The 23,518-nt window shown below is 44.0% G+C and overlaps 1 protein-coding gene across 2 annotated transcripts in view; it reads right to left on the bottom strand.

Moving 5' to 3' along the window:
• Window positions 1-23,057, bottom strand: part of PRR5 (proline rich 5) — a gene marked incomplete at its 5' end in the record, with an annotated part of 94,934 nt that extends 71,877 nt beyond the window's left edge. Inside the window, one exon of one of the 2 annotated variants that reach the window (XM_082280264.1) lies at window positions 22,947-23,057. Of the gene's footprint in view, window positions 1-22,541; window positions 22,678-22,946 lie in introns of those variants that run through there. The other variant, XM_082280265.1, reaches the window with a different exon arrangement.
• Between the last annotated feature and the right edge of the window lie 461 nt (window positions 23,058-23,518).

The following is a 23,518-nucleotide window of genomic DNA, read 5'->3' as shown; positions in this document are numbered from 1 at the left end:
TTGAAACACATTCTTAACTAATTTTAAACGCAGTAGCTGTACCACTGTAACCCAAACTGGCCATTCTCCTTTGTTTCTAGATAATCTATCAATGTTCCAAAACTGACTGTGCTGCAAAGATACAGGATTTGATCCTGAAAAAGCATGTGTGCTGAAATGTTTGGCAACCAAGTTCTAAGAAAGTCTCTGAAGAGAAGTGTGAAACAAGAGGGAGAGGATTCTTAAGGTTTTCAAGCAGTTAGAGGCTTTGCTTAGGGGTCGATTTTGTGACCAGGCTATTTAGTAGTATTAATCTTCAGCAATTTGTGTTCACAATACAAGTCATTTGGCTGTCTGCACTGAGTGGAGAGACAGCAACCTGTCAATGGCAGAGAAGCTGCACCACTCCAAGCAGACAGATGGCAAGGATGCAGCTCAATTCTTTCCTCCCTTTATTTCCCTCCTAGTATCTTCTTTTCTCCAACCCTCCTCTCCCCCACCAGTTCTTCTGGAGGGGGGAAGGAGATCTACATGCACTTCAGTGTGCTTAAAGAGCAAATTATATTTTTGATCTAATTACTTCCTGAGTCTCTGTAGTAGCAATCTGTCCTCACCCCAGACAGAAGGCAACGGCTGTTGCACAGCTGCTCTGGCATCAGCAGTGCTGGCAGATGAACAGCAGGCAGGTGTGATGTCAGTTTGGCTCACCAGCTGCAAAGAAATCAAGGAAGAAATCCCTGCCTATTGCAGAGGGGAGTGTGATTTGGAAGCTGTTCCTGCAGAGTGGGTGGTGGTTTAATCAGAGAAAAGCCTAATGGACAAGTCCACTAATTCTTGGATTGTGCCAGTTGGCACCAGGCATTTATCAGAGGACTGAAGGAGGCTCTCAGATCCTCATTGGCATCTAGCTGCCATGGTTGTGGGCATACAAACACGAATGCCTCAGGATCATCTTGAGGGCGAGACTGATATTAGATGAATTAAAGATAAATAACCTTACCACAAAAAGAAGGTAATAAAAGGAATTCATCAATATAAAGAACAACCTAAGACTTCTTCCTCATTCTCCTTCTGCTTCACTTGATAAAGCAACAAGTTATCTTGGACCACCCAACAGGTTGCCAACTTGTTCCACAAAAATTCCAGCTTTTTAAAATAAAACCCTTTTCAGTCTGGGTGGTGGTGTCTTTTGCTTACCCATTTTCATTTGCCAGGTTGGCCTCAGAGATTTTCACTGTCATGTTGTCATTCCTACCAAAATTTCTAAGACCATTGAAATTTTCACACACAAATGGATGGATGAGTTTGTTTCCAGCAAAGGAAGAGTTATGACCTCCTGAGAGTACACAGGCCTCCTGCTACTAACACGGCACTCTGTGAGCTTTGGAAGCCTGTATGAAGGCACGTGGCAAAAAAGACACTCAGCCTCAAGCATCAGCCTCTCACCAGGCAAAATAGAGGAAAAGAGCTGATAGAAAAACAATACTGAGCAATTTAAAGGTGAACATTTTGCAGACTAACACATTATCCAAGCTCACAGGAACCCTCCAGCTCTGCCAAAACAGTTAAATCCATTTAACTAAACCAGCCTAAGCTTCTGCTTGGACACTGTCAACCTATGCAAACAGATCCCTTAGTGGCTGCAAGCAGGAGGGTTAAAGCAGTCACCAGCCTGGGGATCCCTCCTGCCTGGGCAGAAGTGTTACAGCGGGGATACTGTAACACGCCTATATCAAACCAGGAGTCCCGTGGAAAAGAAATATATATGGACAGATTCTTGATAGCTGTTTCAGAGAGATGTTTATTTCTCCAGCCGCATGGCCGGGGCTCTGCCCAGGAACTGTTCCAGTCACCGGACCGAGGGTCCTTCTGCCCGCGCAGGGAACACAAACCAACCAATGGGAACGAGGCTGAGCAGGGGCAGGGAAACCCCGTGCGTCCCCTCAGGGCCCCTCTCCCAGGGCTACATGGCCCTGAGCGGGGGCAAGACCCTGACACAGAAGAGCAGCAGCCACAGCAGAACTAAGACAGCCACCCTCACTGAAGCATCTCCCATCCATGGGTTAACCTGAGTTTTCTGATTTTACCTCAACTGGTTCTGTTCTGCTAAGCAGACACATGCAAGACTAACTGCTGGCAAAGGGGCACTACCAAACAGCCAAGGCAAAAGGGACTCTTCATATTTTAACTGGAAGCAGTAGTTTGAAAAGTCAGTGGCAGTGCAGCACCTTTGCTATGCTTTATCTCAGTCATACATCAAAAGCCTCAATGCAATTTTCTGATGGGGCAAGAAGAACACAAACCTACGAGCTTTTTAAACACTAGTTCCACAGCCCTGTTGCAAGCAGGTGACAACTCTGTGCAAGTAGTAGGAGTCATTTTAAACCTGAACAAAACCTGCTTCTTCAACAAAAGATGATACAGTTAAAGAGTGTTCCAGCTTCCAGTGGAGATCCGATATGACAAGTAACTGAAGAGCAACACAATTTAGATTTTAGATCCAGTGGCACAACCCAACCAGATCTTGCTATGTATGAAACCAAACTCTGTAAAATCTTACAAAATTACAATAGCAAAAATTAGGTGATAACTGAAGAAGAGGAAGAATCTGGGTATCAGGGCATACTATGCAGCTTGTTGAATCTGCGATGGTGGACAGTATCAACTAGTAAGAGCTCTAACCTTCACCAAATGCTATCGCCCAACCTCTGCTGAATTAGAGAGCACTGTTCCTCCACTCCTTCCCAGCAGGTCAGAAAACAATGCTAGGAAGCTGCCAAGTGTCCAGGCAAAGCAAACTAAGAGGGGAAAACCCCAAAAAACTAACCCCAAACCTGAAAGATGCTCAAAAGCCTGCACAAACCTAAGCATCATTTCTTAGACTTTTAACTCAGGGAAAACTCTCTCTGACCTTCAAGGGCAATCATACTTCAATAAAAATTAACTGCAAGTCAGGCAATTTTTCCCCCAGGCTTGATTGAACAGGCTCCTAAGCATTTACAAGATAGCTTAAAAGTAGCTGTATTGAAAGACTTAGAATCCTTATTTCTTGGGGTTTTTTGCATTATTCAAACTGTGGAACCTCAGTCACAGACTCACAGACCAAAATCTGACAGCGGTAGGTGCTGTAGAAGGCAGCTGTGGGAAGGCAGCACAAAAAAAGATAATTAAGCATTAAGCAAAAAGAGAAGCACATGTTCTCCCAGGATACATTCTAGACACAATCATATATGGGTAACTAAAGAACAGTGAAAGCGTTTCCACAAAATCTCACAGCAGCAAGCCAGATGACTCAAACCTCAAAACTCCTATATCCCTTCATTTTCAAACAATGAGGGAGAAAAAGGCATTACAAGATGTCACAAAAGGCTGGTAGACTCCATTTATACCATGCTGAGTCAGCATCTCACTGAATACCAAAGATGTCACTGAGACGATGATAAGGCAGTGGCTCCCAAGGAAATAAGGGCCAGATCCTTGGTGCTACATTCCCCACACAGGGTCAACGCAGCTTTTTTTACTCCTCAGCAGCACTTTACTTAAAGGTAATGTCTTGGGGTGACTTAATGATAATACTGTATTCCTCTATCATCTGCTTATTGCCCAGAAATGGGTCCCACAGCTTTATCTGGATCCAAGAGAGGGGGGAGGAGAACCCAGGCAAATTCTTCAGTGCAGTTTGTGTTCAAGGACTCACACACTCCCCCGCATTCTCACTGCTGCAGAGCCAAGGAAGCACCTTCCTGCTTTTTAGCTAGCCTGTTAGCTGAGGCAAGAAATTCTTCCTGGGACTGTGGCTTCTTCTTCTTCTTCTTCTTCTTCTTCTGGAACTGTTCAGCTTTGCTCTGGTCCAAAACACCAGAACATCGCAAGGAGCCCCGCACCACAGGGGAGGCCCTGGGATGCCACACCCCAACTCCAGAGGACCTCAGGAGAAGCTGAGCAGGACTCTAAAAACATCCACCATCTTTCTTCACAATGAGAAGGTTTATTATCTAACATTATTCTTTTTTTTTTCCTCATGCCTGCGTGCACCCTGATCATTAAATAAACGGATTTTTTTTTACTTTCCTCCAAGAAATTCCTTTCCAACCTGTGGGGGAGGGGCTGCCAAAACCTGCCTTCCATTAGAGGACACGTTCATCTCAGGACATATCTTCCTATTTTGTCTCAAACTGAGACAGGTAATTAAAAAAATTAGTTCTCTACCTCAAAGTTAATTCTGAAGCCTCAGAAGAAGCTGAAAGACTACTATGAATACTGTATGACTACTATAAAATCCTGGGGTTTCCTTCCATTTGTTTCCTCTATACACACACCAGAAATACCCTGATTTTGCAGAAATATTCATGGGATGATATTTGGTAGTTCTCACTTCCCAATTAAAGGGCAGGAGAAGAGAGGCAGTCTTTCTAAAAGGTTTCATTTCTGTCACAACAGTGATGCTCAAGGAAATGAAAAAAAAAAACCAGACAAACAAAAGGAGCCCTCACAAGTGAAAGACAAAATCAAAGCCAAGGGAACACTCCCTCCCTCCCAGCTCTCCAAGTCCATTTTCTTCAGGCATGGAGCAGTCTGTAGGCAGGCCTTCAAGAGCTGATTTAATATACTGCCTTTCTAACGTGGTGGGATTTGACCAGACATTTTCAAGTTTTGCCAAAGAAAAAAATGCAAGAGCCCCTCTTGCCCTGTCTGTCCTACTACAGTCACAGAAACAAGCTGGGCTGAATCTGGCTTGATATTAAAAAAGAAGGGTGTAAGTGCACTTTATTTCCCTTCATAGTCATCTTCAAGCCTTGAAAACTTGGGTCAATTCCTCTTAGTACATATTTGTTTCTAATCTTTAGCAAATTTGACTTCCACCTTGGGACAAAGCTGAGAAAAATGAGACAGATAAAGGCTGGAAGAGAATGTGAAATCACCTGTAAAATGAGAGATTAACACAGATGCCTTTGTGTTCATGGAAAACATATAAAGAAATGCGACAGGGGAGAAACTGCCAGGGAGCCGTGAAAGCACAGCTAACAGCAGACTGCAGGAGGCAGTAGGCAAACGCACCGGAGGGAGCCAAGGGTTTTTGATTCAGTAAAAAGCTCTGCTTGTTTCTATTGGAGCACAGATATTCTGTGTGGAACCAGAGGACCTCCAGACCTGGTATTCCCATAAGAGGAAGGTTCTTCCCCCAAGATGGCATTAAGCCAGACTGGCTTCAGGCCCAAACACAAAGGCATTTTGGTGGCTGAATCAGAAATAACTGAAACAAAGGCTAGATTTCTGTTCTCCAGCAAAGGTGGTGGGTTGAATCAGTGACTTTTTAAACTGCTTAAGCTTCAGGGTGACTTCAGAAGACTCAGGTTTTCCTGGGAATCCTTTCTGTCCTTGTTTCCTGCTGCCACTGTCCCCCACTGCACAACCTTGCTCGGACAAGGCACAAGGTCATTGCTGCACCCAGCCGTGCTGTGCTGGTATCCATCTTCCACTAAGGCACCAGAGAGCTGCACTGCACATCACTTAGGTGAGATACAGCAGGGCTAGCCAATCTGCATCCCTCCCTAAATTATTCTATGCATAAAAAAACATAGTAAATATTTCCCTTGTATTTTTTCAGGCTTACAATATTTGCTCTTATATCTAGCAGAAAGTAAAAGCCTAGGAACATGACCTAGTACTCTAATTCACATGATTTTATCTTTTGGACTGTTGCACAGTTCTATTCATTAAAATGAGCAACAGACTAGCGTAATCCCAGAGAGTAATAGGTTTACTGTAGAAATTTACAGTTCTTACGTAGAAGACACCAAAACATAATCAGAGAGAGTGGGGAAAAAGGAGGGATGGGAAGCAGGACAGTGCCAAGATGTGGTTGTCAGTGCTCAGGATTCAGCTAAAGCACAAGATAGCACTGCTGGCATGGAAAAGCTCCAAGGAAGAGGGCACATGGTACTGCTGTACCTAAAAACTCAGTGCTGAATAATCGACACCTTTGGCTATTCTAAATGCACAGGCATCACTCAACTTCTCCGCACTCACTGACTTCTTACCCAAGCACTCTTCTAGAATTCACCCAAGTCTGCAAAAGGATAGTGCAAGCCCCAGTCCATCACACTCCCTCAGCAGCTACAAAGCAAGACAAGAGCACTGAGATCTGTTTGCATAGGAGCTGGAGTCCCTGTTCCCAGACATCTTCTCTCACCACCCAGAGCCACAATCCATTTAACTTCCTCACAGTAAGCCAAAACCATCATAAATTAAGAATAAGTGTACAGGTGTAATGCTCCCATGTAACCACTAGACGGCAATAGCCTATGAAGAGTCTTACATCACCCTAACATCCTGGGACATGATTGGTGGACTCAGAGAACCAATGGGAAGGAGAATGGGGGAAATGATTGGACAAGAACGCTTCCCAAAATGAGCCAATGAGAAGATCCTAAAAGGACCAATAGGAAAGCAGACTGAAAAATGAACCAATCATGGTGAACCAGAGACTATAAGAAATCTTGTGGGGTTTCACCCCCCACGTCCTCCTACCATTACCTTAGCATAGGGGGAGCACCCAGCATTTTTAGAGTGCTGATCTTTTCCACTTTGTCGTTGGGGTCTTGGGCCTATCCTGGGTCTCCGCTTCCAGTTGGAGTTTGTGTTTCAATAAATCATTTAAACCTGTTCAGGTGACTGACTGTTAATTTCAACTTGGTGCCGAAACCCGGGAAGCCATGCCCAGAGGCAGTCCCAAAGAAGGATGAGGACAGGGAGATGGCCCCCAGCTGATTTCAACTGCCCGGCTTTGGACTTTTCTGCGACCATGGAAGGTTTGCTGGCTAATACCCAGGAGACAGCTGGAAGCCCAGCAAACCAGAACCCTGCAGGGGGGTATATCCCCGTTGATGGACAAACTTCCAAGAGAGAGTGGGGCTCGCGGTAGGCGGTGAGTATCGTGAGTAGGGTATGGTAAAGAGAGTGCGAGCGAGACTGTGATGTGAATGAGATGCGGGCTGTACAGTACAGACCCCCAAAGTGAGTGCAGACCCCTGAGTACCACGGTTCCGGTTCTCTGCGAGGAGCCTGGCCGGAAAAGGGGGAAGCAAGTGGAAGCGAGCGTGGCACTCCGAAGGGGGGGGCACGAGTAAGTGGATACTCCAAAAGGACCTGTGGAGCGGGAGACGGAGGAGCACTCTCTTTTAAACCGGCCCTTACCTGAGTAGGCTCTCGTTCTCCCAGGTGGAAGCTCCTAGGGACATCTTACCTAAGGCCACACAACACTGGGTATAAGAGAAAGGTTCACGAAGGATGTCTGGACTTCAGGAGGCTCTCTTGAAAGCTGTTTATTGCATAGGCAAAGTTACAGCATTTCAGGGAGTGGGTATCCAGAGCCAGCCCTACAGCTGTCAGCTACAGCTGTAGGCATACCTGAAGCCACTTTCTGTTCAAGTTACAAAGCATTATATACCTTTCTTTGCAGAGTATCTTAATACATAACAACCAATAAGCACCATACACAATACCTTTACATTTGCCTATAGCTTATCATAGCTACTACCATTACCATGTTATAGTCATTATTATCCAATCACAAGAGTAAGTATGTTACAATTTAAGCTTACAATGGAAAATTCTCAGACCTCTCTTCTTCTTGCTACATTGACATTTCTTGTTTGCCTGTGATAGCTCTTTTTGGTAAAAACATGTTTTCTATTTACTTACGCTCTTCTTGAGAGTTATTTACTTGGTGAAAAACATGTCTTTGTTTGTAGTCACATACCTTTGTCCTAATCATAAAAATCTCCTTCCAACTCATCTCCAGCCTTTGCCTTCTCAGTTATTCAGTGCTCAATGTTTCAGCAAAACATCTTTTATTCTATATCAAAGCTTGCTTTCATTTCTATCTCAGTTTCTACGTTCAGAGATCTTTCTGCCAAGCCTACATATCTGTGAAACTTTCTTACCAAACTTTCATCCTCTCCAACAATTGGGGGTCCGTGATCACCACCTATCCTCCTACTGGAGGCCTGCGCATGGGGCAAAGGAGGAGAGGTTGAAGTGTGGTCACAGGGTGTAGACACCTGGAAGGTTAGAGGGTTCCTCGGTGAGGGTCTGGGCAGCTGACCGACCCAAGTCATGGAAAGACAGCCGAGGAATTAGGACCCTCAGGGCGGAGGTATAAAAACTTTCAACTGGAGGCCCACTTGAAGTGTGGCCACCAGTTGGGAGAGCTCCTCACTAGGCAGGGTGGGGAAAACAAGATAGGGCCAGACCAAGGGGAACTTAGGACCTCAGTTACTGGCTCTGTGTGCAAGAGCCAAAGGGAAGGCTGACTGAGGGAAAGATTGCCTCACAGCACGGTGATGAGGGCTGGAGGGTGTCCCCAGGACTCCAGGTTAGGAGTTCCTGGGGTGTGCCACTTGGGCATGGGGCAACCAGCTGAGAGAAGACCCCTCACTCGTTAGGAGTGGGAGGGAAATTAGAACCCTGCCAGCTAGGAACTACATCTTTTTCTTTTATAAAGTGATACTAAGTTCTTAGTTGGTGTAATTAGTTTGTGTTCGGGGTGGAGTGTGTTCCAACGTGAGGCCTGAGCAAGCCAAAAGTCCTTGGACCACTCGCTGAGTGAGGCGGTTGAGCAAGAGTTCAGAAGACTGCCACCATTTTGATTCAATTGTGTTCAGGCAGCCATTTAATTTCTGAGATTAGAGCACCATTTTGTGTTGAACGCATTTCCTTTGGCCTTCCTTTGGTTAGCTAGGTGTCATTTTGTGGTGATTTGGTTCTGCTGATGTCAATCACTTTGGGTGAGGGGTGGTCCTCACCCAGAGTGAGTGTTGATGTAAGGGAGAGGTCGTTGTAGGAGTGATCAGATTTGGGTTGGTGGCTGAAGCCATTTTGTGAATAAGTTTGAGTCCTGTTCTGACAGGGCGTTATCTTTCCTGTATCTGTGTGGGTAGTTTATTAAAATCTTGAGTGGACATCTATACTGGGGTGCCAGTTTGCATATTGATTGTGTTTCAGGCACACTGTGTGATAATTTCCTTCTAAGTGACATCTGGGAAGAGGCCTTGTGTGAGAAATAACTAAAGTGAGTAATTCATTACCTATGTTGTAGGTAAGTATTTCTTTTCTGTTTATAATTTTGGTTATTTCTCTTGATTATTGTATTTGCCGGAGGCTGTCATTTCATTTTCCGTCAATCCATTCTCAGTTTCATTCTTTATTATTGATTAGTAATAGATTTTGTTTTCCCACAGCCTTATTAGTTTTCCCATGGTACCATACAACAGTTACTTGCTTCCAATTTTTATTTCTGTTTCCTCCACCCTCTCTTTTTGTATTGTAAGTTTGTATAAATATCACCCCCGGGAGTTAAAAGTTACAAGTTATAGTTAAAGTGGTTGTTACTGTTGTGGATATAAACATGGGACAATGTGCAGGCAAGGCCCCACGTAAGGGCAAGCAGGGCAAACCAAGAGGAAAGGATATTCCACCTAACAGTCCTTTGGGAGGAATGTTGGAAAATAGGGAGAAAGAGGGAAAAACAAAAGAATTGGATAAAGTAAAAATGGTACGATTCTGTGTGGAGGAATGGCCTAGAGAGGTGATTCAGGAGGGACCTGTGCATTGCCCATGGTAGGGTTCTAAAGTGGCTGTGTAAAGCTTTAAATAAGTATGTTAACACCCGTCAAAGTCCCAGTGATGAGGAAATCAAGATATGCGGCCTGTTGGCTGAATTAAGGGGCTTGGCTGAATGAAGGGTCTAGGGGTGAAGGGGCAATGGTGTATAAAGTTGTAAATAAAGAGGCTAAAGAAGAGAATACCTAGAAGAGAATGGGACCCCCTTGACTATCTCCCACCTTCTCCACCCCCTGCAACTCTCGTAATCCCTCCCACCTGCACCCCCAGCAGCCCCCTCCGTAGTCTCTTCTCCCCATCTGGAGGCTGCAACATCCCCTTCTTCCTCTTCCCTACCAGCAACTCCCACTTCTCCTGAGCTCTTGTCATCATCCATAACCACTGTCCCTCCTAAACTCCCACCCACACCTGAAGATAAAGTTCTAGAAGGAAGTGCCTCTTCTAGGGCCCTGAAGGAGGCCAGTAGACGGGCCTGTAATTGTTAGAAATTGGATAATTCACAGGGAAACTCGACTGAGGTATAAGGGCATCAATATAATATGAGACTTAAGGCAGCAAAATGTGAGGCGAGTGAAAAGAAAGAAGAAATGTTATTCCCCTTGAGAGAAGTCCCTATGGGAGAGATGAGGGGGGGACTTGGCTTCATCAATGCACCATTGACTGCCTCCGAAGTTAGAATTTTTAAAAAGGAAATTAAAAGCTTGCTGGAGGATCTGGTTGGTATTAACCACCAGGTAGACCAGTTTTTGGGGCCGAACATTTATACATGGGAAGAGTTGAACTCAATTATGGGTATTCTGTTTGCCCCCAAGGAGATACAATTAATAAGGACAGCTGGTATGCAGATTTGGGAGAGGGAGAATCAGCCAGGATCCGCAGGTGAGGAAAAAATGCCACTAAACACACCTAATTGGGACCCAAATAATGAGATTGGATAAAGAAATATGAAGGATTTTAGGGCCCTGATAGTTAAAGGAATACAAGAGGCGGTTCTGAGGACCAGTAACGCTAAGCTGGCATTTGACTGTCAACAGGAAAAAGAGGAAACACCTAGCATTTGGCTAGCTAGACTAAAGCGTAATTTTCAATTATATTCAAGTGTGGACCCTGAAAGTCCTGAGGGTCAAGTAATCCTAGAGGTACAATTTGTAACCAGATCATGGCAAGATATACGGAGGAAGTTAGAACAGGTAGAGGATTGGCAGGAAAAAATGTTGAATGAGTTGTTAAGGGAGGCTCAGAAAGTATATTTAAGGCAGGAGGAGGAGAAAGCAAAATCAAAGGCAAAGATCATGGTAGCAGTGGCTAAAGAAAGCAGAGAGGAAGGAAGAAAAAATATGAAAGGAAAGGAAGGTAAAGAGGAGTTGAAATCATGGGAAGTGCAGAGAGGCCCGTATGGAGGGGAAGATTATTATTGTTATTACTGTGGCAAAAAGGGACATATCAAAAGGCAATGTGAAAAATGGAAGAGGAATCAAAAGGTTTTTAAAGAATCACAAGGAGAAACAATTGAAGATTAGGGGTGTCAGGGGCTCTACCCCCTCGGGAAATCCTTTGAACATCCTGTAGAGCCCTTGATAAAATTACAAGTTGGCCCCCAGGGGGAAGAATTTGAATTTTTACTGGATACCGGGGCAGCTAGAACTTGTGTTTTAAAAGTACCAATAGGTTGTAAATTAAGTGAAAAAAATCGTAAAGTAAAAAGGGCGAAGGCAGAACTTTTTGAAGTGAAGATAATAGAAGAGGTGGTCATAAAAGGGAATTAGAGAGAAGGCTACTGCAATTTATTGTATAGGCAAAGGTTAGGTTGCAATTTGTTGGGGAGGGACCTTCAGGTCCAACTGGGAGTGGGGGGTGATACTCCATGAAGGAAGAATGGTGGCTGAAGTAATGTTAATGAGAGAAGAAAACAAAAGTGAGATAGAAGGAGGTGTATGGCCAGAAGAGGGAAATAGGGGTTTGTTAGACATACGGCCAATAAAGGTGGAAATGGAGACAGGGATTCCACCAATTAGAGTAAAGCAATATCCCATATTAGCTGAAAGGAGGAGGGGACTAACACCGATAATAAGAAACTTAATACAGGAAGGGATACTGAAACCCTGCATATCACCCTATAACACTGCAGTAATACCTATGAAAAAGCCAAATGGAACTTACCGTTTAGTACAAGACCTGAAAGAAATAAATAAACACACCTTATCCAGGTACCCAGTGGTGGCAAACCCCTACAGTCTATTAAGTAAATTACCATCTGATCGTAACTGGTTCTCAGTAATTGATTTAAAAGACACTTTTTGGGCCTGTCCGTTGGCAGAGGACAGCCAAAATTGGTTTGTCTTCGAATGGGAAGATTCAGATTCAGGGAGAAAACAACAGCTTTGGTAGACCCGTCTGCCGCGAGGGTTCACTGAATCCCCGAATCTATTTGGACAGGCCATAGAAAAGCTATTACAACAATTTCGACCGTCAGACAATGTGCAGATCCCACAGTATGTAGATGATTTGTTAATATCTGGAGAGAGGGAAGAACCAGTTAGGAGAATGACTATTGGATTGTTGAACATTTTGGAGAGTGTCGAAGGAAAAATTACAATTTGTAGAGAAAGAGGTTACCCATCTAGGACACATAATTGGGAGTGGATATAAAAGATTAAGCCCGGACCGCATTCAGGGAATAATATCCTCACCAGCACCAAAACCAAAAAGGGATATAAGAAAATTATTGGGATTAACTGGATATTGTAAATTGTGGATACGGGAATACACTGAATTGGTTAAATTCTTCTACAATAAGTTAGGGGAATCAGAGCCTTTTAATTGGAGTGATGAAGATAAAAACAGCTAACAAATATGAAAGATGAATTAATTAGAGCCCCGGTTTTAAGTTTACCAAATTTGGAGAAACTTTTTGATATGTTCACCAATGTTGAAGAGGGAGTGGCTTGCAGGGTTCTCACCCAGGATTGGGGTGGGATCAGGAAGCCCATAGCATACCTATCAAAACTACTAGACCCGGTGGTCAGAGGCTGTCCAACTTGTCTGCAGCCTGTAGCTGCCACAGTGGCACTAATAGAAGAAGGCTTTAAGTTGACTTTTGGGGCAAAAATAAGAGTACACACCCCGCATGACATGAAAACAATATTAAGCCAAAAAGCCGGCCAGTGGCTCTCTGACAGCCGAATATTAAACTATGAACTGGTCTTGATGGGAACTGAGAACCTTGAACTAAATACTGCAAAGATCCAGAACCCTGCCCAATTTTTATATGGTGAACCGGCAGCAGATCTAGAGCATCATTGTCTAGAAATAATTGATTTACAGACAAAGGTGAGAGAAGACCTCCAGGAGCAACCTTTGCCTGATGGAGAGAGAATTTTTGTGGATGGCTCCTCCAGGGTAATAGCTGGAAAACAAGCTTCAGGCTACGCCGTAGTGGATGGCAAACATATGCAGGTCCTGGAAAATTACCCGCAAAATGGTCTGCCCAGTGCTGAGAGGGCTACACATTGAAAAGAGGACTTGAGTTACTAGAAGGAAAAAAGGGGACCGTGTATACAGATTCAAGGTATGCATATGGCATAGTATATACATTTGGTAAGATTTGGAGTGAAAGAGGCTACCTAAATTCAAAGGGAAAAACCTGAGTGCATGAGAAGTTGGTAAGAGAAGTTCTGGAGGCACTGATGAAACCAGAAGGTATCACAGTAGTGCATATAAAAGGACATCAAAAAGGGATCTTAGTTGAAATAGAAGGTAATAATCTGGCCGACAGACAAGCAAAGCAAGCAGCTTTGGAAAAGGAGGAGGCAAGGATGAGAAACAGGAAGATATCCTGATCTTCAATGAAAAAGAACAGGAGGAACTCAAAAAATGGTGGGGGAAAGAAAATGAAAAAGGCCAATAGATACTACCGGATGGGAAACAGGTCTTAAATAAGGTACTGACAAAACGGATTCTGGAAAACCTCCATCAGTCCACACATTGGGAGATGCAGGCTATATGCAATCATTTCCTGAGTAGCTACGGGTGTGTGGGGGCCTTCGAAATTGCCCTAAATAACTAAAAACTGTATGATCTGCCAGAAAATAAATAAAAAGGGAATGAGGAAAACTACACAAGGGGGGAGAGAATTGGTGAGAAGACCATTTCAAAACATTCAAATTTTACAGAGCTTCCCCCAGTAAAAAGATTTAAATATTTGTTGGTCATCATAGACCCTTTGACCCAGTGGGTGAAGGCATTTCCAACTGTCAGTGCTACAGGCAATGTAGTCAGTAAAACACTGTTGGAGCAGATCATACCCAGTATGGCATTGTCAACACCATAGATTCAGATCGAGGCTCCCACTTTACAGCAAAGGTACTACAACAGACAATGAAAGCACTGGATATAAGGTGGAGGTTCCACATGCCATGGCGACCACAAAGTTCAGGTAAGGTCGAACAAATGAACCAAACCCTGAAATCAGTACTCTCTAAATTAGTGCTTGAAACCAAGTTGAACTGGATAAAATGTCTCCCTTCAGCCTTGCTAAGAATCAGAACAAAACCAAGATCAGATATGGGAGTGTCACCCTACGAGACTATGTTTGGCCTACCATTTTTAACCACCATGAACCACTCAGGATCCTATGAAGAAGGAGAGCGAGGTATCAGAACTTAAATGCAAACCATAGCCAAAACCTTGGAAGACCTCAGAAAGAAGGGGTACCTCCCTCAGAGCACACCCACAGACTTTAAAATCCATCCTTTCCAACTGAGAGACTGGGTGTTGATTAGGGTATGGAAGGAAACCCCATTAACCTCAAAATGGGAGGGCCCCTTCCAGGTTCTCCTCACCACCGAGACTGCAGTAAGAACTCAGGAAAAAGGGTGGACCCATTTCACCAGAGTCAAAGGACCTGTACCAGAGCCAACAGAATGGACAGTAGTAGACTGAGCCGACACAAAAATAACCCTCAGAAAGAGACCTCATCATCACAATTAATCTACCTCACAGTGGCCCAGGCTCAATTTAAGATAAAGTTTGACATCTAAGAGTTATTGTTTAAATGTTATTATATTTAATTGTTATTAATTAATAATCTTAACCTTTGGTATATTTTCTATCCTATTATAGATACGTTTAAAAGTCCACACCTTGGGAAAGGTAGAACATTCCTCATCTGTTTAGTAATCTGGCTCCAAAAGAAACATCCAAGGTCAATACGCAAGGGACTAGAAAGATGAGTCACCGCGGCAGACTGGAGGAAGGGGCATCACAGGGGGCAAGACCGGGCCAGGTTCTACTTTTACCATGTGTAATACCTATGCAGCTGTAAGAGTTGGGTGCGTATATGGTACCGGACCCCTGTGGATACTGTGGTGGATACTGTGGATATTCTGTATCCAGGGGAACCAGGCTGGCCCCTGCAATAGGTACTATTACCCCGTTATGTGGGAGACTCTAGAATTCAAGCTAATCTGAATAGTAAGTGTATCAACCCGGTAAAGTTCAAACTTGCACTGAAGATGGGAAAACTTACTGGCTAGTACAAAATATAGGAAATTTTAAGCAAAAATTAGAAGGGGAATGCCCTATTAAGGCGGCATGGATACACGCCGAGCAACATCCCGATGACAAAGTTATAAAAGGAAAGATCTCAGAACTAGACATAATCAAAGAAAAGGAGATAACAGGGTTGGTAAGAGTTGGGATGGAGAGGAAGAATGTATCACCCAAAATCCCAACCCATTCTTAGGTATCCCTGGAATCTCTAAGTTTTGGCGACAAATTGGACAGAGGGGACCAAATTTTTGGGACGCTCCCGAGGGTTTATTTTGGTTATGCGGGGAAACAGCTCATGTTACTCTACCTAGGGAATGGGCTGGGAATTGTACCCTGGGGATTATTCGCCCCTCTTTCTTTTTACTTCCCCAGAACTTGGGTCAAGAACTAGGGGTTTCCCTGTATGATGAATTGGTATGAAAAAAAATGGAATTTGATTGGGGGAATCCAGAAATGGCAGGACGATGAGTGGCCCCCTGAGAGGATCATCGAGACTTATGGCCCTGCCACCTGGGCCCAGGACATCTCATGGGGGTACAGAACTCTAATTTATATGTTAAACAGAGTTATTAGATTACAAGCTGTCCTGGAGATAATAACAAATCAGACAGCCCTTGCCTTGAACTTGATTTCTTCTCAACAGAGGCACTTGAGCGTGGCAATTTATCAAAACAGACTGGCCCTTGATTATCTTCTCGCGGAGGAGGGAGGTGTTTGCAGGAAGTTCAACTCATCACAATATTGTGTGGGAATTGATGATCATGGCAAGGCCATAAAAAACATCACTAACAACACCAGAAAATTAGCCCATGTACCTGCCCAGAGATGGACCCCTCCTTTTAAGGCCAATTGGTGGGACAATTTATTTGGAGGGAATTGGTGGAGTAAGATTTTATTTTTTGGTTTGTATGCATTAACAGGCATCATTTTTCTCCCCTGTGTTTTACCTTGTTTAATTCAATTGATTACGAGAATTGTGTGAAGTTCCCTGGAAAAATTAACAGAAGAAAAGATAATGATGCTGAAAACTGACAAACAGAAGGAGACTCCTGATACAGACAAGGAAACATACAAAAAGTACCAAAGGTTAAGAAAGTTGTATAGGATTATGAAGAGTATGATGGTTGATGATGGTTAAAACAACCCAATCAAAGGATTAGAGGGGGGAATAGTTATAAACGCATTCGCGGTTGTTAAATGTTATATTGTTAATTGGTTATGTTGGGGCTGGATTTTCTGACCAGTTAATTATAAGAGTTAATTAATGTCAGCATTGAAAGTGTACGGGTGTAACGCTCCCATGTAACCACTAGATGGCAATAGCTTATGAAGTGTCTTACATCACCCTAACATCCTGGGACATGATTGGTGGACTCAACCAACCAATGGGAAGGAGAATGAAGGAAATTATTAGACAAGAACACTTCCCAAAATGAGCCAATGAGAAGACTCTGAAAGGACCAATGGGAAAGCAGATTGAAAAATGAACCAATCATGGTGAACCAGAGACTGTAAGAACTCTTGTGGGCTTTCACCCCACATCCTCCTTCCATTACCTTTGCATACAGGGAGCACCCAGCCCCTCGAGAGTGCTGATCCTTTCTGCTTTGTCATTGGGGTCCTGGGTCTATCCTGGGTCCCCGCTTCCAGTTGTTGTTTGTGTTTTGTTTAATAAATCAGTTAAACCTGTTCAAGTGACTGACCATTCATTTCAACTCTGCATTGAAGTTCTTACGGCCCATGTTTTAAAAACTAACTGATATTATAAACCCAAGTCATACCGATGCAGACAACAATGGGTATTCCTTTTAAAGGGAAATTTGGAAGCAAAATTTATTTACAGTGTTGGAATCACTGATAATCACCAAATCCAATCAGTTTTCTGATATTTCTCTAGATCGGGATATAGTAGTTAAACAAAGGAAAAGAAGCGGCCCTCCGCTCTTCCTGAAGAAAGCCTTAGCAGAGTATTTTACAGAAGGAAAAATTAATCTAGTGATGACAGGAAAACCAGCAGTACTGGCTTTCAGAGGGGCTGGATGAGCACATCCAAGCTGAGTTAATGCACTTTCTGGAAGTTGCTTAACTTCTCTCACCTTTCTGATTTCTTTTGCAACCAAAACAATGACATTTCAGAGTTTCTTTTCTTCTAAATCTTCACTACAAATGGATGATGCAGGAAGTGACTTACACCAGGTCACTGGGTGAGGAACTTTTGTGACTCAAGTTGCACTTAATTAAAAGAAGCACATTCTTAAACCAGCGTTGTAAATGCTTGTCTGTATATTTTCTGCATGCCCTCCAATAAACCATTCATGCTGAAGGCAGACAAATTGTCTCCAATTTTTAAAGCAGGCACTATGAATCAGAATAAACATACTCGTCCCTATATAGCAACAACATACCATCTTGGAGCCCCTATAACTCTACCTGTTCTGCAGGAAAAGTATGTTCATTGTGGGATACAAAAAATTTAGTGGAGGAAAGATTGCCTGTTACAATATCAAACCACCCAGGAGACATAAGTTATCATACATTGTACTTCTCAGTGGTCTGATCAGGCTTTTCATGAACCGATCCACCTTGTATCTGAAGAGAGAAACAGAACAGTATCACTACTACACTACAGTATGATACTACAGTATCATAAAACCCAGAGCTGCACAACCCTCTGAAATGGCTCTTCACATTTTTACAAGAATAGAGTTGTGCCTATTACTGGGCTCAGCAAAGAAAGAGGCAACTGCTGTCCAAGACTATCTGTTACAGCGGGGATTACTGTAACACACATATATCAAACCAGGAGTCCCGTGGAAAAGAAATATATTTATGGATGGATTCTTGGCAGATGTTTCAGAGATGTTTATTTCTCCAGCCGCAAGGCCGGAGCTCTGCCGAGGAACCCTCACTGTCCCAGGCCCGAGGGTCCTTGCCCGCGCAGGGAAACACAAACCAACCAATGGGGAACAAAGCTGACCAGGGGCAGGGAAATCCCATGTCTGTCCCCTCAGGGCCCCTCTCCCAGGGCTACATGGCGGGGGGGAGGAGACCCCGACAACTATCCATTAGGTTTTTTTGCCAGTAATGGCTGAAACTTAAAACAGGAAAACACCCCAAGCCTGTGGGTTTTCAGCTTTTATTTAAGAGGAAAATTCAGCATGGGTCCAAGAACACAAATTAACAAAGTCAATGCAAACCCAGTAAGATTTCTAGCCCAGCCTGCTGTGCTCAGCACTGGAGCACCTTTCATCACTTTCCTCCTTCCATATTCCCTCACCGCATGATCAGAACAGCATTCAAGATGCTCTAGTGTTTGTTTTACAGAGTAACAGCAGACATGTCAGCTGCCAGCAAATGTTTATGTATTTCCTGGATCAGAGGCTAAAGATAGAATGAAACCTATTAATTCATCCATACAAATCCAAGCCACCACAGAATGACTGCCCTTCCAGCAGACTACAGAGCAGGGCTTAGCATCTGACTCCCAGCAGAGGAGCTGACCTGGCAGACTAAAGAGCTGTGTTTCCAAAATCTTCCCCCTTAACCCCAAAGACAGCTCAGACAGGGAGGATGTGACTCCAAGTCACCAGCCCTGCAGAACATTTTCCCCAGCTCTATGTGAGCATTACACAACACCAAACAACAATGCTACCGCCACTTTTCATGGAAGATTATTTAGCTTCATTGCAAGCAGCTTTTCTTGATGTTCAAGTCACCTTTTCTTTTGCAGCCCATTATGTCTAATCACACCCTCTTGCAAACACTAAGAGATTATGTCTCTTGAGTAATCATACCTTAAATCAATGAAGTCTTTGCTTCTCAGATAATCTATATTAAGCATTTTTAATCATTCCTCAGAAATCAGTCCCTTTGCTCTCCTGATCAGCTCTTTCTCTTTCCTCAGAAACTTTCCAAGGCAAGTACCTTACGTTTATGTCAGAGAGCCAAATGCATCCACACTGCATGTGTAAAGCCTGTTATTCTTCCATTCATAACTGGGATATCACAGACCACTGCGCTGTCTCCTACTACTGCTGCAGTGCAGCAGCCACAGCCAAGCATGGGCCCTTGATTTGTTCCTGCCCTGTGACTGCAGGTGCACTTTCACACCCAATACACACATTAACCTATCACTCATTTTCTTCTCCCTTTCCAACCCTCGGTCTTCTCAGATTGTTCTGCATCATTGGTCTGTCTACACAGGTAGAGTTTATTGCCAATAACTGCAGGCACCCAAGTTTGACACATGAAAAGGTAAAACCTACCAATCTCTTCTGATGCATTTCACGGTGCCTTTCATGTTCCTTCCCCAGTTGCCATCATCCTGGCTTCTACATCACACTACTCCTGAGCAGAAACATGTTTTACTCTTGTACAGGAAATGCATTCCCACATTCCCTGAAAGAACTACTACTTTGCCTGCTCCAACAAGCAACATAAAGGTACATCTGTGGTGATAACCCAGTATCTTTGGGATCACAACTGTGCCCCAAACCACTCATCAGCCCCCCAAGGAGATTGAATTTCAGCCTGAGCAACACAAAGGTGTATATTGTGGCCATCTGATGGACAGAAAGGGATTTGGGCTTTACAGTTTCTTTGAGTTTTCAAGCAATCCTGGGGTAACGTGACAGAAAGTAAACACCTTTCAAGTGAAAATATCTCATAATAAAATTGACATCCCATTTTTTTTCAGAACCAGTCTTCATTTCAGATCCATAATCATTTAAAGAAACCGTCTTCAACTCAATTGTCTGAGCAGAGGAATGCCGAGCACCACTGTGTGGCATTTTCAGTTAGCTGTCAGGTTTCATTTAGCATTCTGCAGTAGTCCTACAGCTTGGTTCACCTGGAAATTTTAAATGCAAATGTATTTCCAGGATGGCATAAGAAAACAATACCAGAATTTTACCTCACATGACAGCTCCTTGCTCGGTTCCATTCAACTCCCTTTTCCTCGTTCCCATATACACAGATTTGCTGCTACTGAAAAAAAAGGCTTAAACAAGAAAATTTTTACCTACTATTTTTTCCTATTGAAAGGCTTTCCCTCACCCTTGTATTTAAACAAACCTAAACCACAGCTTAAATAAAGCTTTAAAATTGCCTACAGCTCCAACTTGAGACACAGAGAAGGCAAGAAACTTCTTTAATGGCAGGGAATAACATCACTTAATTAAAATCATCCCCATACGTTATTTTCCATCTTCCAAGGGCTATATATGCACTAGCTAATTGATCTCTTTTAGCCACACCTCAAACTCACCAGTCTTATCCTAAGAAACCAGGGGAAAGCAAACACCTCCAAGAGGATGTGCTGCTGGACAAGCATTTGTCATCTTTTTTCTCTTCTTTGTGCTCAGTGTCAATGATTCCCAGGCCACAGACGTAGGCAGATAATCACCAGCTCTCATAATTCAACAGTTCCTTCAGAGGCTGTGACAGGGCTATTAGAGAGGCAAATTTTTATCTGACCTTTTTATGAAGGCATTTATTGAGCAGTAACATTGAACCACTTCAAGCAGTGTTAAATGATCAGAACCAGACCTAATAGTTCTCCCCTAGTGCAAAGATGTTGTTGCCCACGTGTGAGAACAGCCACTTGTGTAAACAGAGGCACAACCTCAACACAGCTCAGTAGTTTGTGCTAAGCTACAAGGGATCAGAACACATTCTAGAAATTACAGTGCCTTTATGGTGCAGCAAAACAAGCTCCAATTTTTGCTTTAAAGAACAGCTTTTTGATTTGCATTTGGGATTTATTATCAAACACACACACAAAAGTGATACCTTAAAGGAAAACAAAGAAGTAGGACAGGTCAGCAAGCATGAATGATCTGAGTCTCCAGCTCTGGACCACTCTACCATGCTGCAGTTACTATCCATATTTAACTCTACTGTTGAAAGAGAAAATACTATTTTTAACTGTTACCTATTATTTTGTTCAGAGATTAAGTGCCACATACAGTTTATTACTGTATTTACAGAGCTTTTCATCAACCCCGATGGTTTCTACATTACAAAAAAACCAAAGTATTTTACTGGCATGCCTTATCGTTGCTAGATTTTACAACTGTAATTCTATCTGTTGTAAAAATTAAATGGAAGTGCCTTCAGAATGGAAGTAGTAGGAGTTATGACTGCAACCCAAGGATCAGATTTTTTTAAGTGCTCAGAGTGTAATTTTCTTATGCATTGAAGATTGATTTGGCTTACACAGACACATCTCCCTCACTGTTCCCCAAAGCACTCTGGATATAAAAGTTTGAATACTGAAAAGAAAGACCTGAACATCTAGCAATTAACTCTGGAGCCTAAAGACAAGCTAGAAGTGTTCAAAATCTGTCTCTGTCTTGGGTGATGAGTAAGTACTTCAGGAAATTCCTCTTACACTCCGTCTCTTCTGCAATGTCTTTTTTACTGAGTTCCACTGGGACTGTGTCTTAATTCCATATTCCTTCTAGAGATTTCCCCTAATTCGATTATTAATAAGAAACAGAGAAATGAAGCATTTAGTCACTCAATCAACAATGTACATTACAGATATGAAATCCCTGTCAATACATGTTTCATAGTAAGCCACTTATCAGTAGTCTTCCACAGAAAAACTAGATTTACACACGGTATTCACCTGACTCCCAGAATGAAGATTTAGTTCTGCTTTGGCTATGGGAGAAGTTACAGGCAAAGAACAGTTTTGCCAGGCAGTACCACAGCTCTACATTAAACTATGTACTAGATGACAAGTGGGTCCATTATTCTATAGCTGGCCAATAGTAAACTATTTCTTTAAATAAAGTTGTAAGAAAGCTACCTAATAATCACGTAATAGTTGTCTTTTCCTAAAAGCTAACAGGTGCAAGAGATGGAAGAAATTACAAGAATTTTTTTTGAATGAAGCATCAAAATTCAGCTTTAGACCTATCTTTTCATTATTCATCAACATGCTAGTAAACACAAAACCTGATTGTTTCCTGCAATTTACCGTGACTTGCTTACAAGTATGCTAGCTGGAAATGATAAGCTTTACGAAATATAAACAATTTCCTTTAACCTTTTTTTAAGGCTGCTCTCTCTTGTTGCTTCTGCAGTATCAAAACACAGGCACACATCCAGCCTAATGCATTCCTGAAGAACATGAAGACACCCGACCTTTACCAATGATCACTTATGAGCTGCCAAAACTAACAGCAACCGTACACACACACACACAGAAAGGGACAAGCTCATCTCCTGCAGAAGCCATCGAAGACTGTGCACTTGAGGGTGGAAACATGCAAAATCATTCTGCAAAAAGTATTTTACCCATGCATGGAGGTCTTACTTGCGTGAATAAAGCTTACAGCAGTCAGCCCACAGGAATCACATTTACAGCCTACTACAGTTACCTGAGATCCCTATTCCAGACTGGAAGAGAAGGAGAGCAGTGTCTGCACAAACATTGAATATTCACGCAGGGAGTAAAATCTGCGAGCCCGAGCTCCAACAGTCCCAGGGACCATCCGAACGACTACCAGGGCTATGTCTCACTGCAGCTCATAGCCATAAACAAAGCCTGGAGCCTCCCGAGCCTACTGCTCTCTACAAGAGCCCCCGACCTTCCGCCGCCGCCCGGCCCGGGGGGTGCTCGGAGCCGCTCCCCGAGCCCCCGGCACCGCACCCCACGTCCGCCGCAGTAGGGGCCGGGCACAGACCTACTCTCCCTTCGCCCAGCTCTCTGGGGAGAGCCCCGGGCTGATAAGACTCGGCGGCGGCATCACCCGGTTACCCCGGACCGCACGACCCCCACTCACCGTCAGCCTCGGACGGTGCACCCGAGAGAAGAGCCAGAGACGAGGCCCAGCCCAAGAGGGTCAGAGGTGCTGAGCTGCCGCAGCCACTCCCCGAGCTCCGCCTGGGGCAGCGGCTGGCGTACAATGCGCGGCCGCGGCAGCCACGCCGGCGGGGCGGGGACAGGAGGGCTGGGAGACGGCCCCGCGCCGCCGGGAGGGGCGGCAGGGAGAAACCCGGCTATAAACCAGGAGCTCCGAACCACCAGACCCACCCAACCTCAGCCCGGCAGGGCCGTCTGGGACAGCACCCCCCACTCCGGGGGGTCACGGCGGGTCCTGTGCTTCGGCCGGCCAGGCACCGCTGGGCTTGTCGTGCAGCCCCCGGGTTGTCCTGCGGAACAAGCCCGGCCAATGGGCCCCTTCCCTGCTCCAGCCACAGAGAAAAAAGGGAGTAGCGGCCAGGCAGCGACACCGACACTTCGTGCCTACGAGAAAGGTGCACGTGGAGGCAGCAGCACATTCACGCGTGTCAAGGAGAAATTATGCTGCTCGCGGTGCTCCAGTGTTGGAGGAGCTAGAAAGCCACTTGGAAA

This window comes from Coloeus monedula (genome assembly GCF_965178545.1).
Source record: "Coloeus monedula genome assembly, chromosome: 4".
NCBI lineage: Eukaryota > Metazoa > Chordata > Aves > Passeriformes > Corvidae > Coloeus > Coloeus monedula.
The sequence above is the reverse complement of the archived record's forward strand: the minus strand, read 5'-3'. Positions and strand labels throughout refer to the sequence as shown.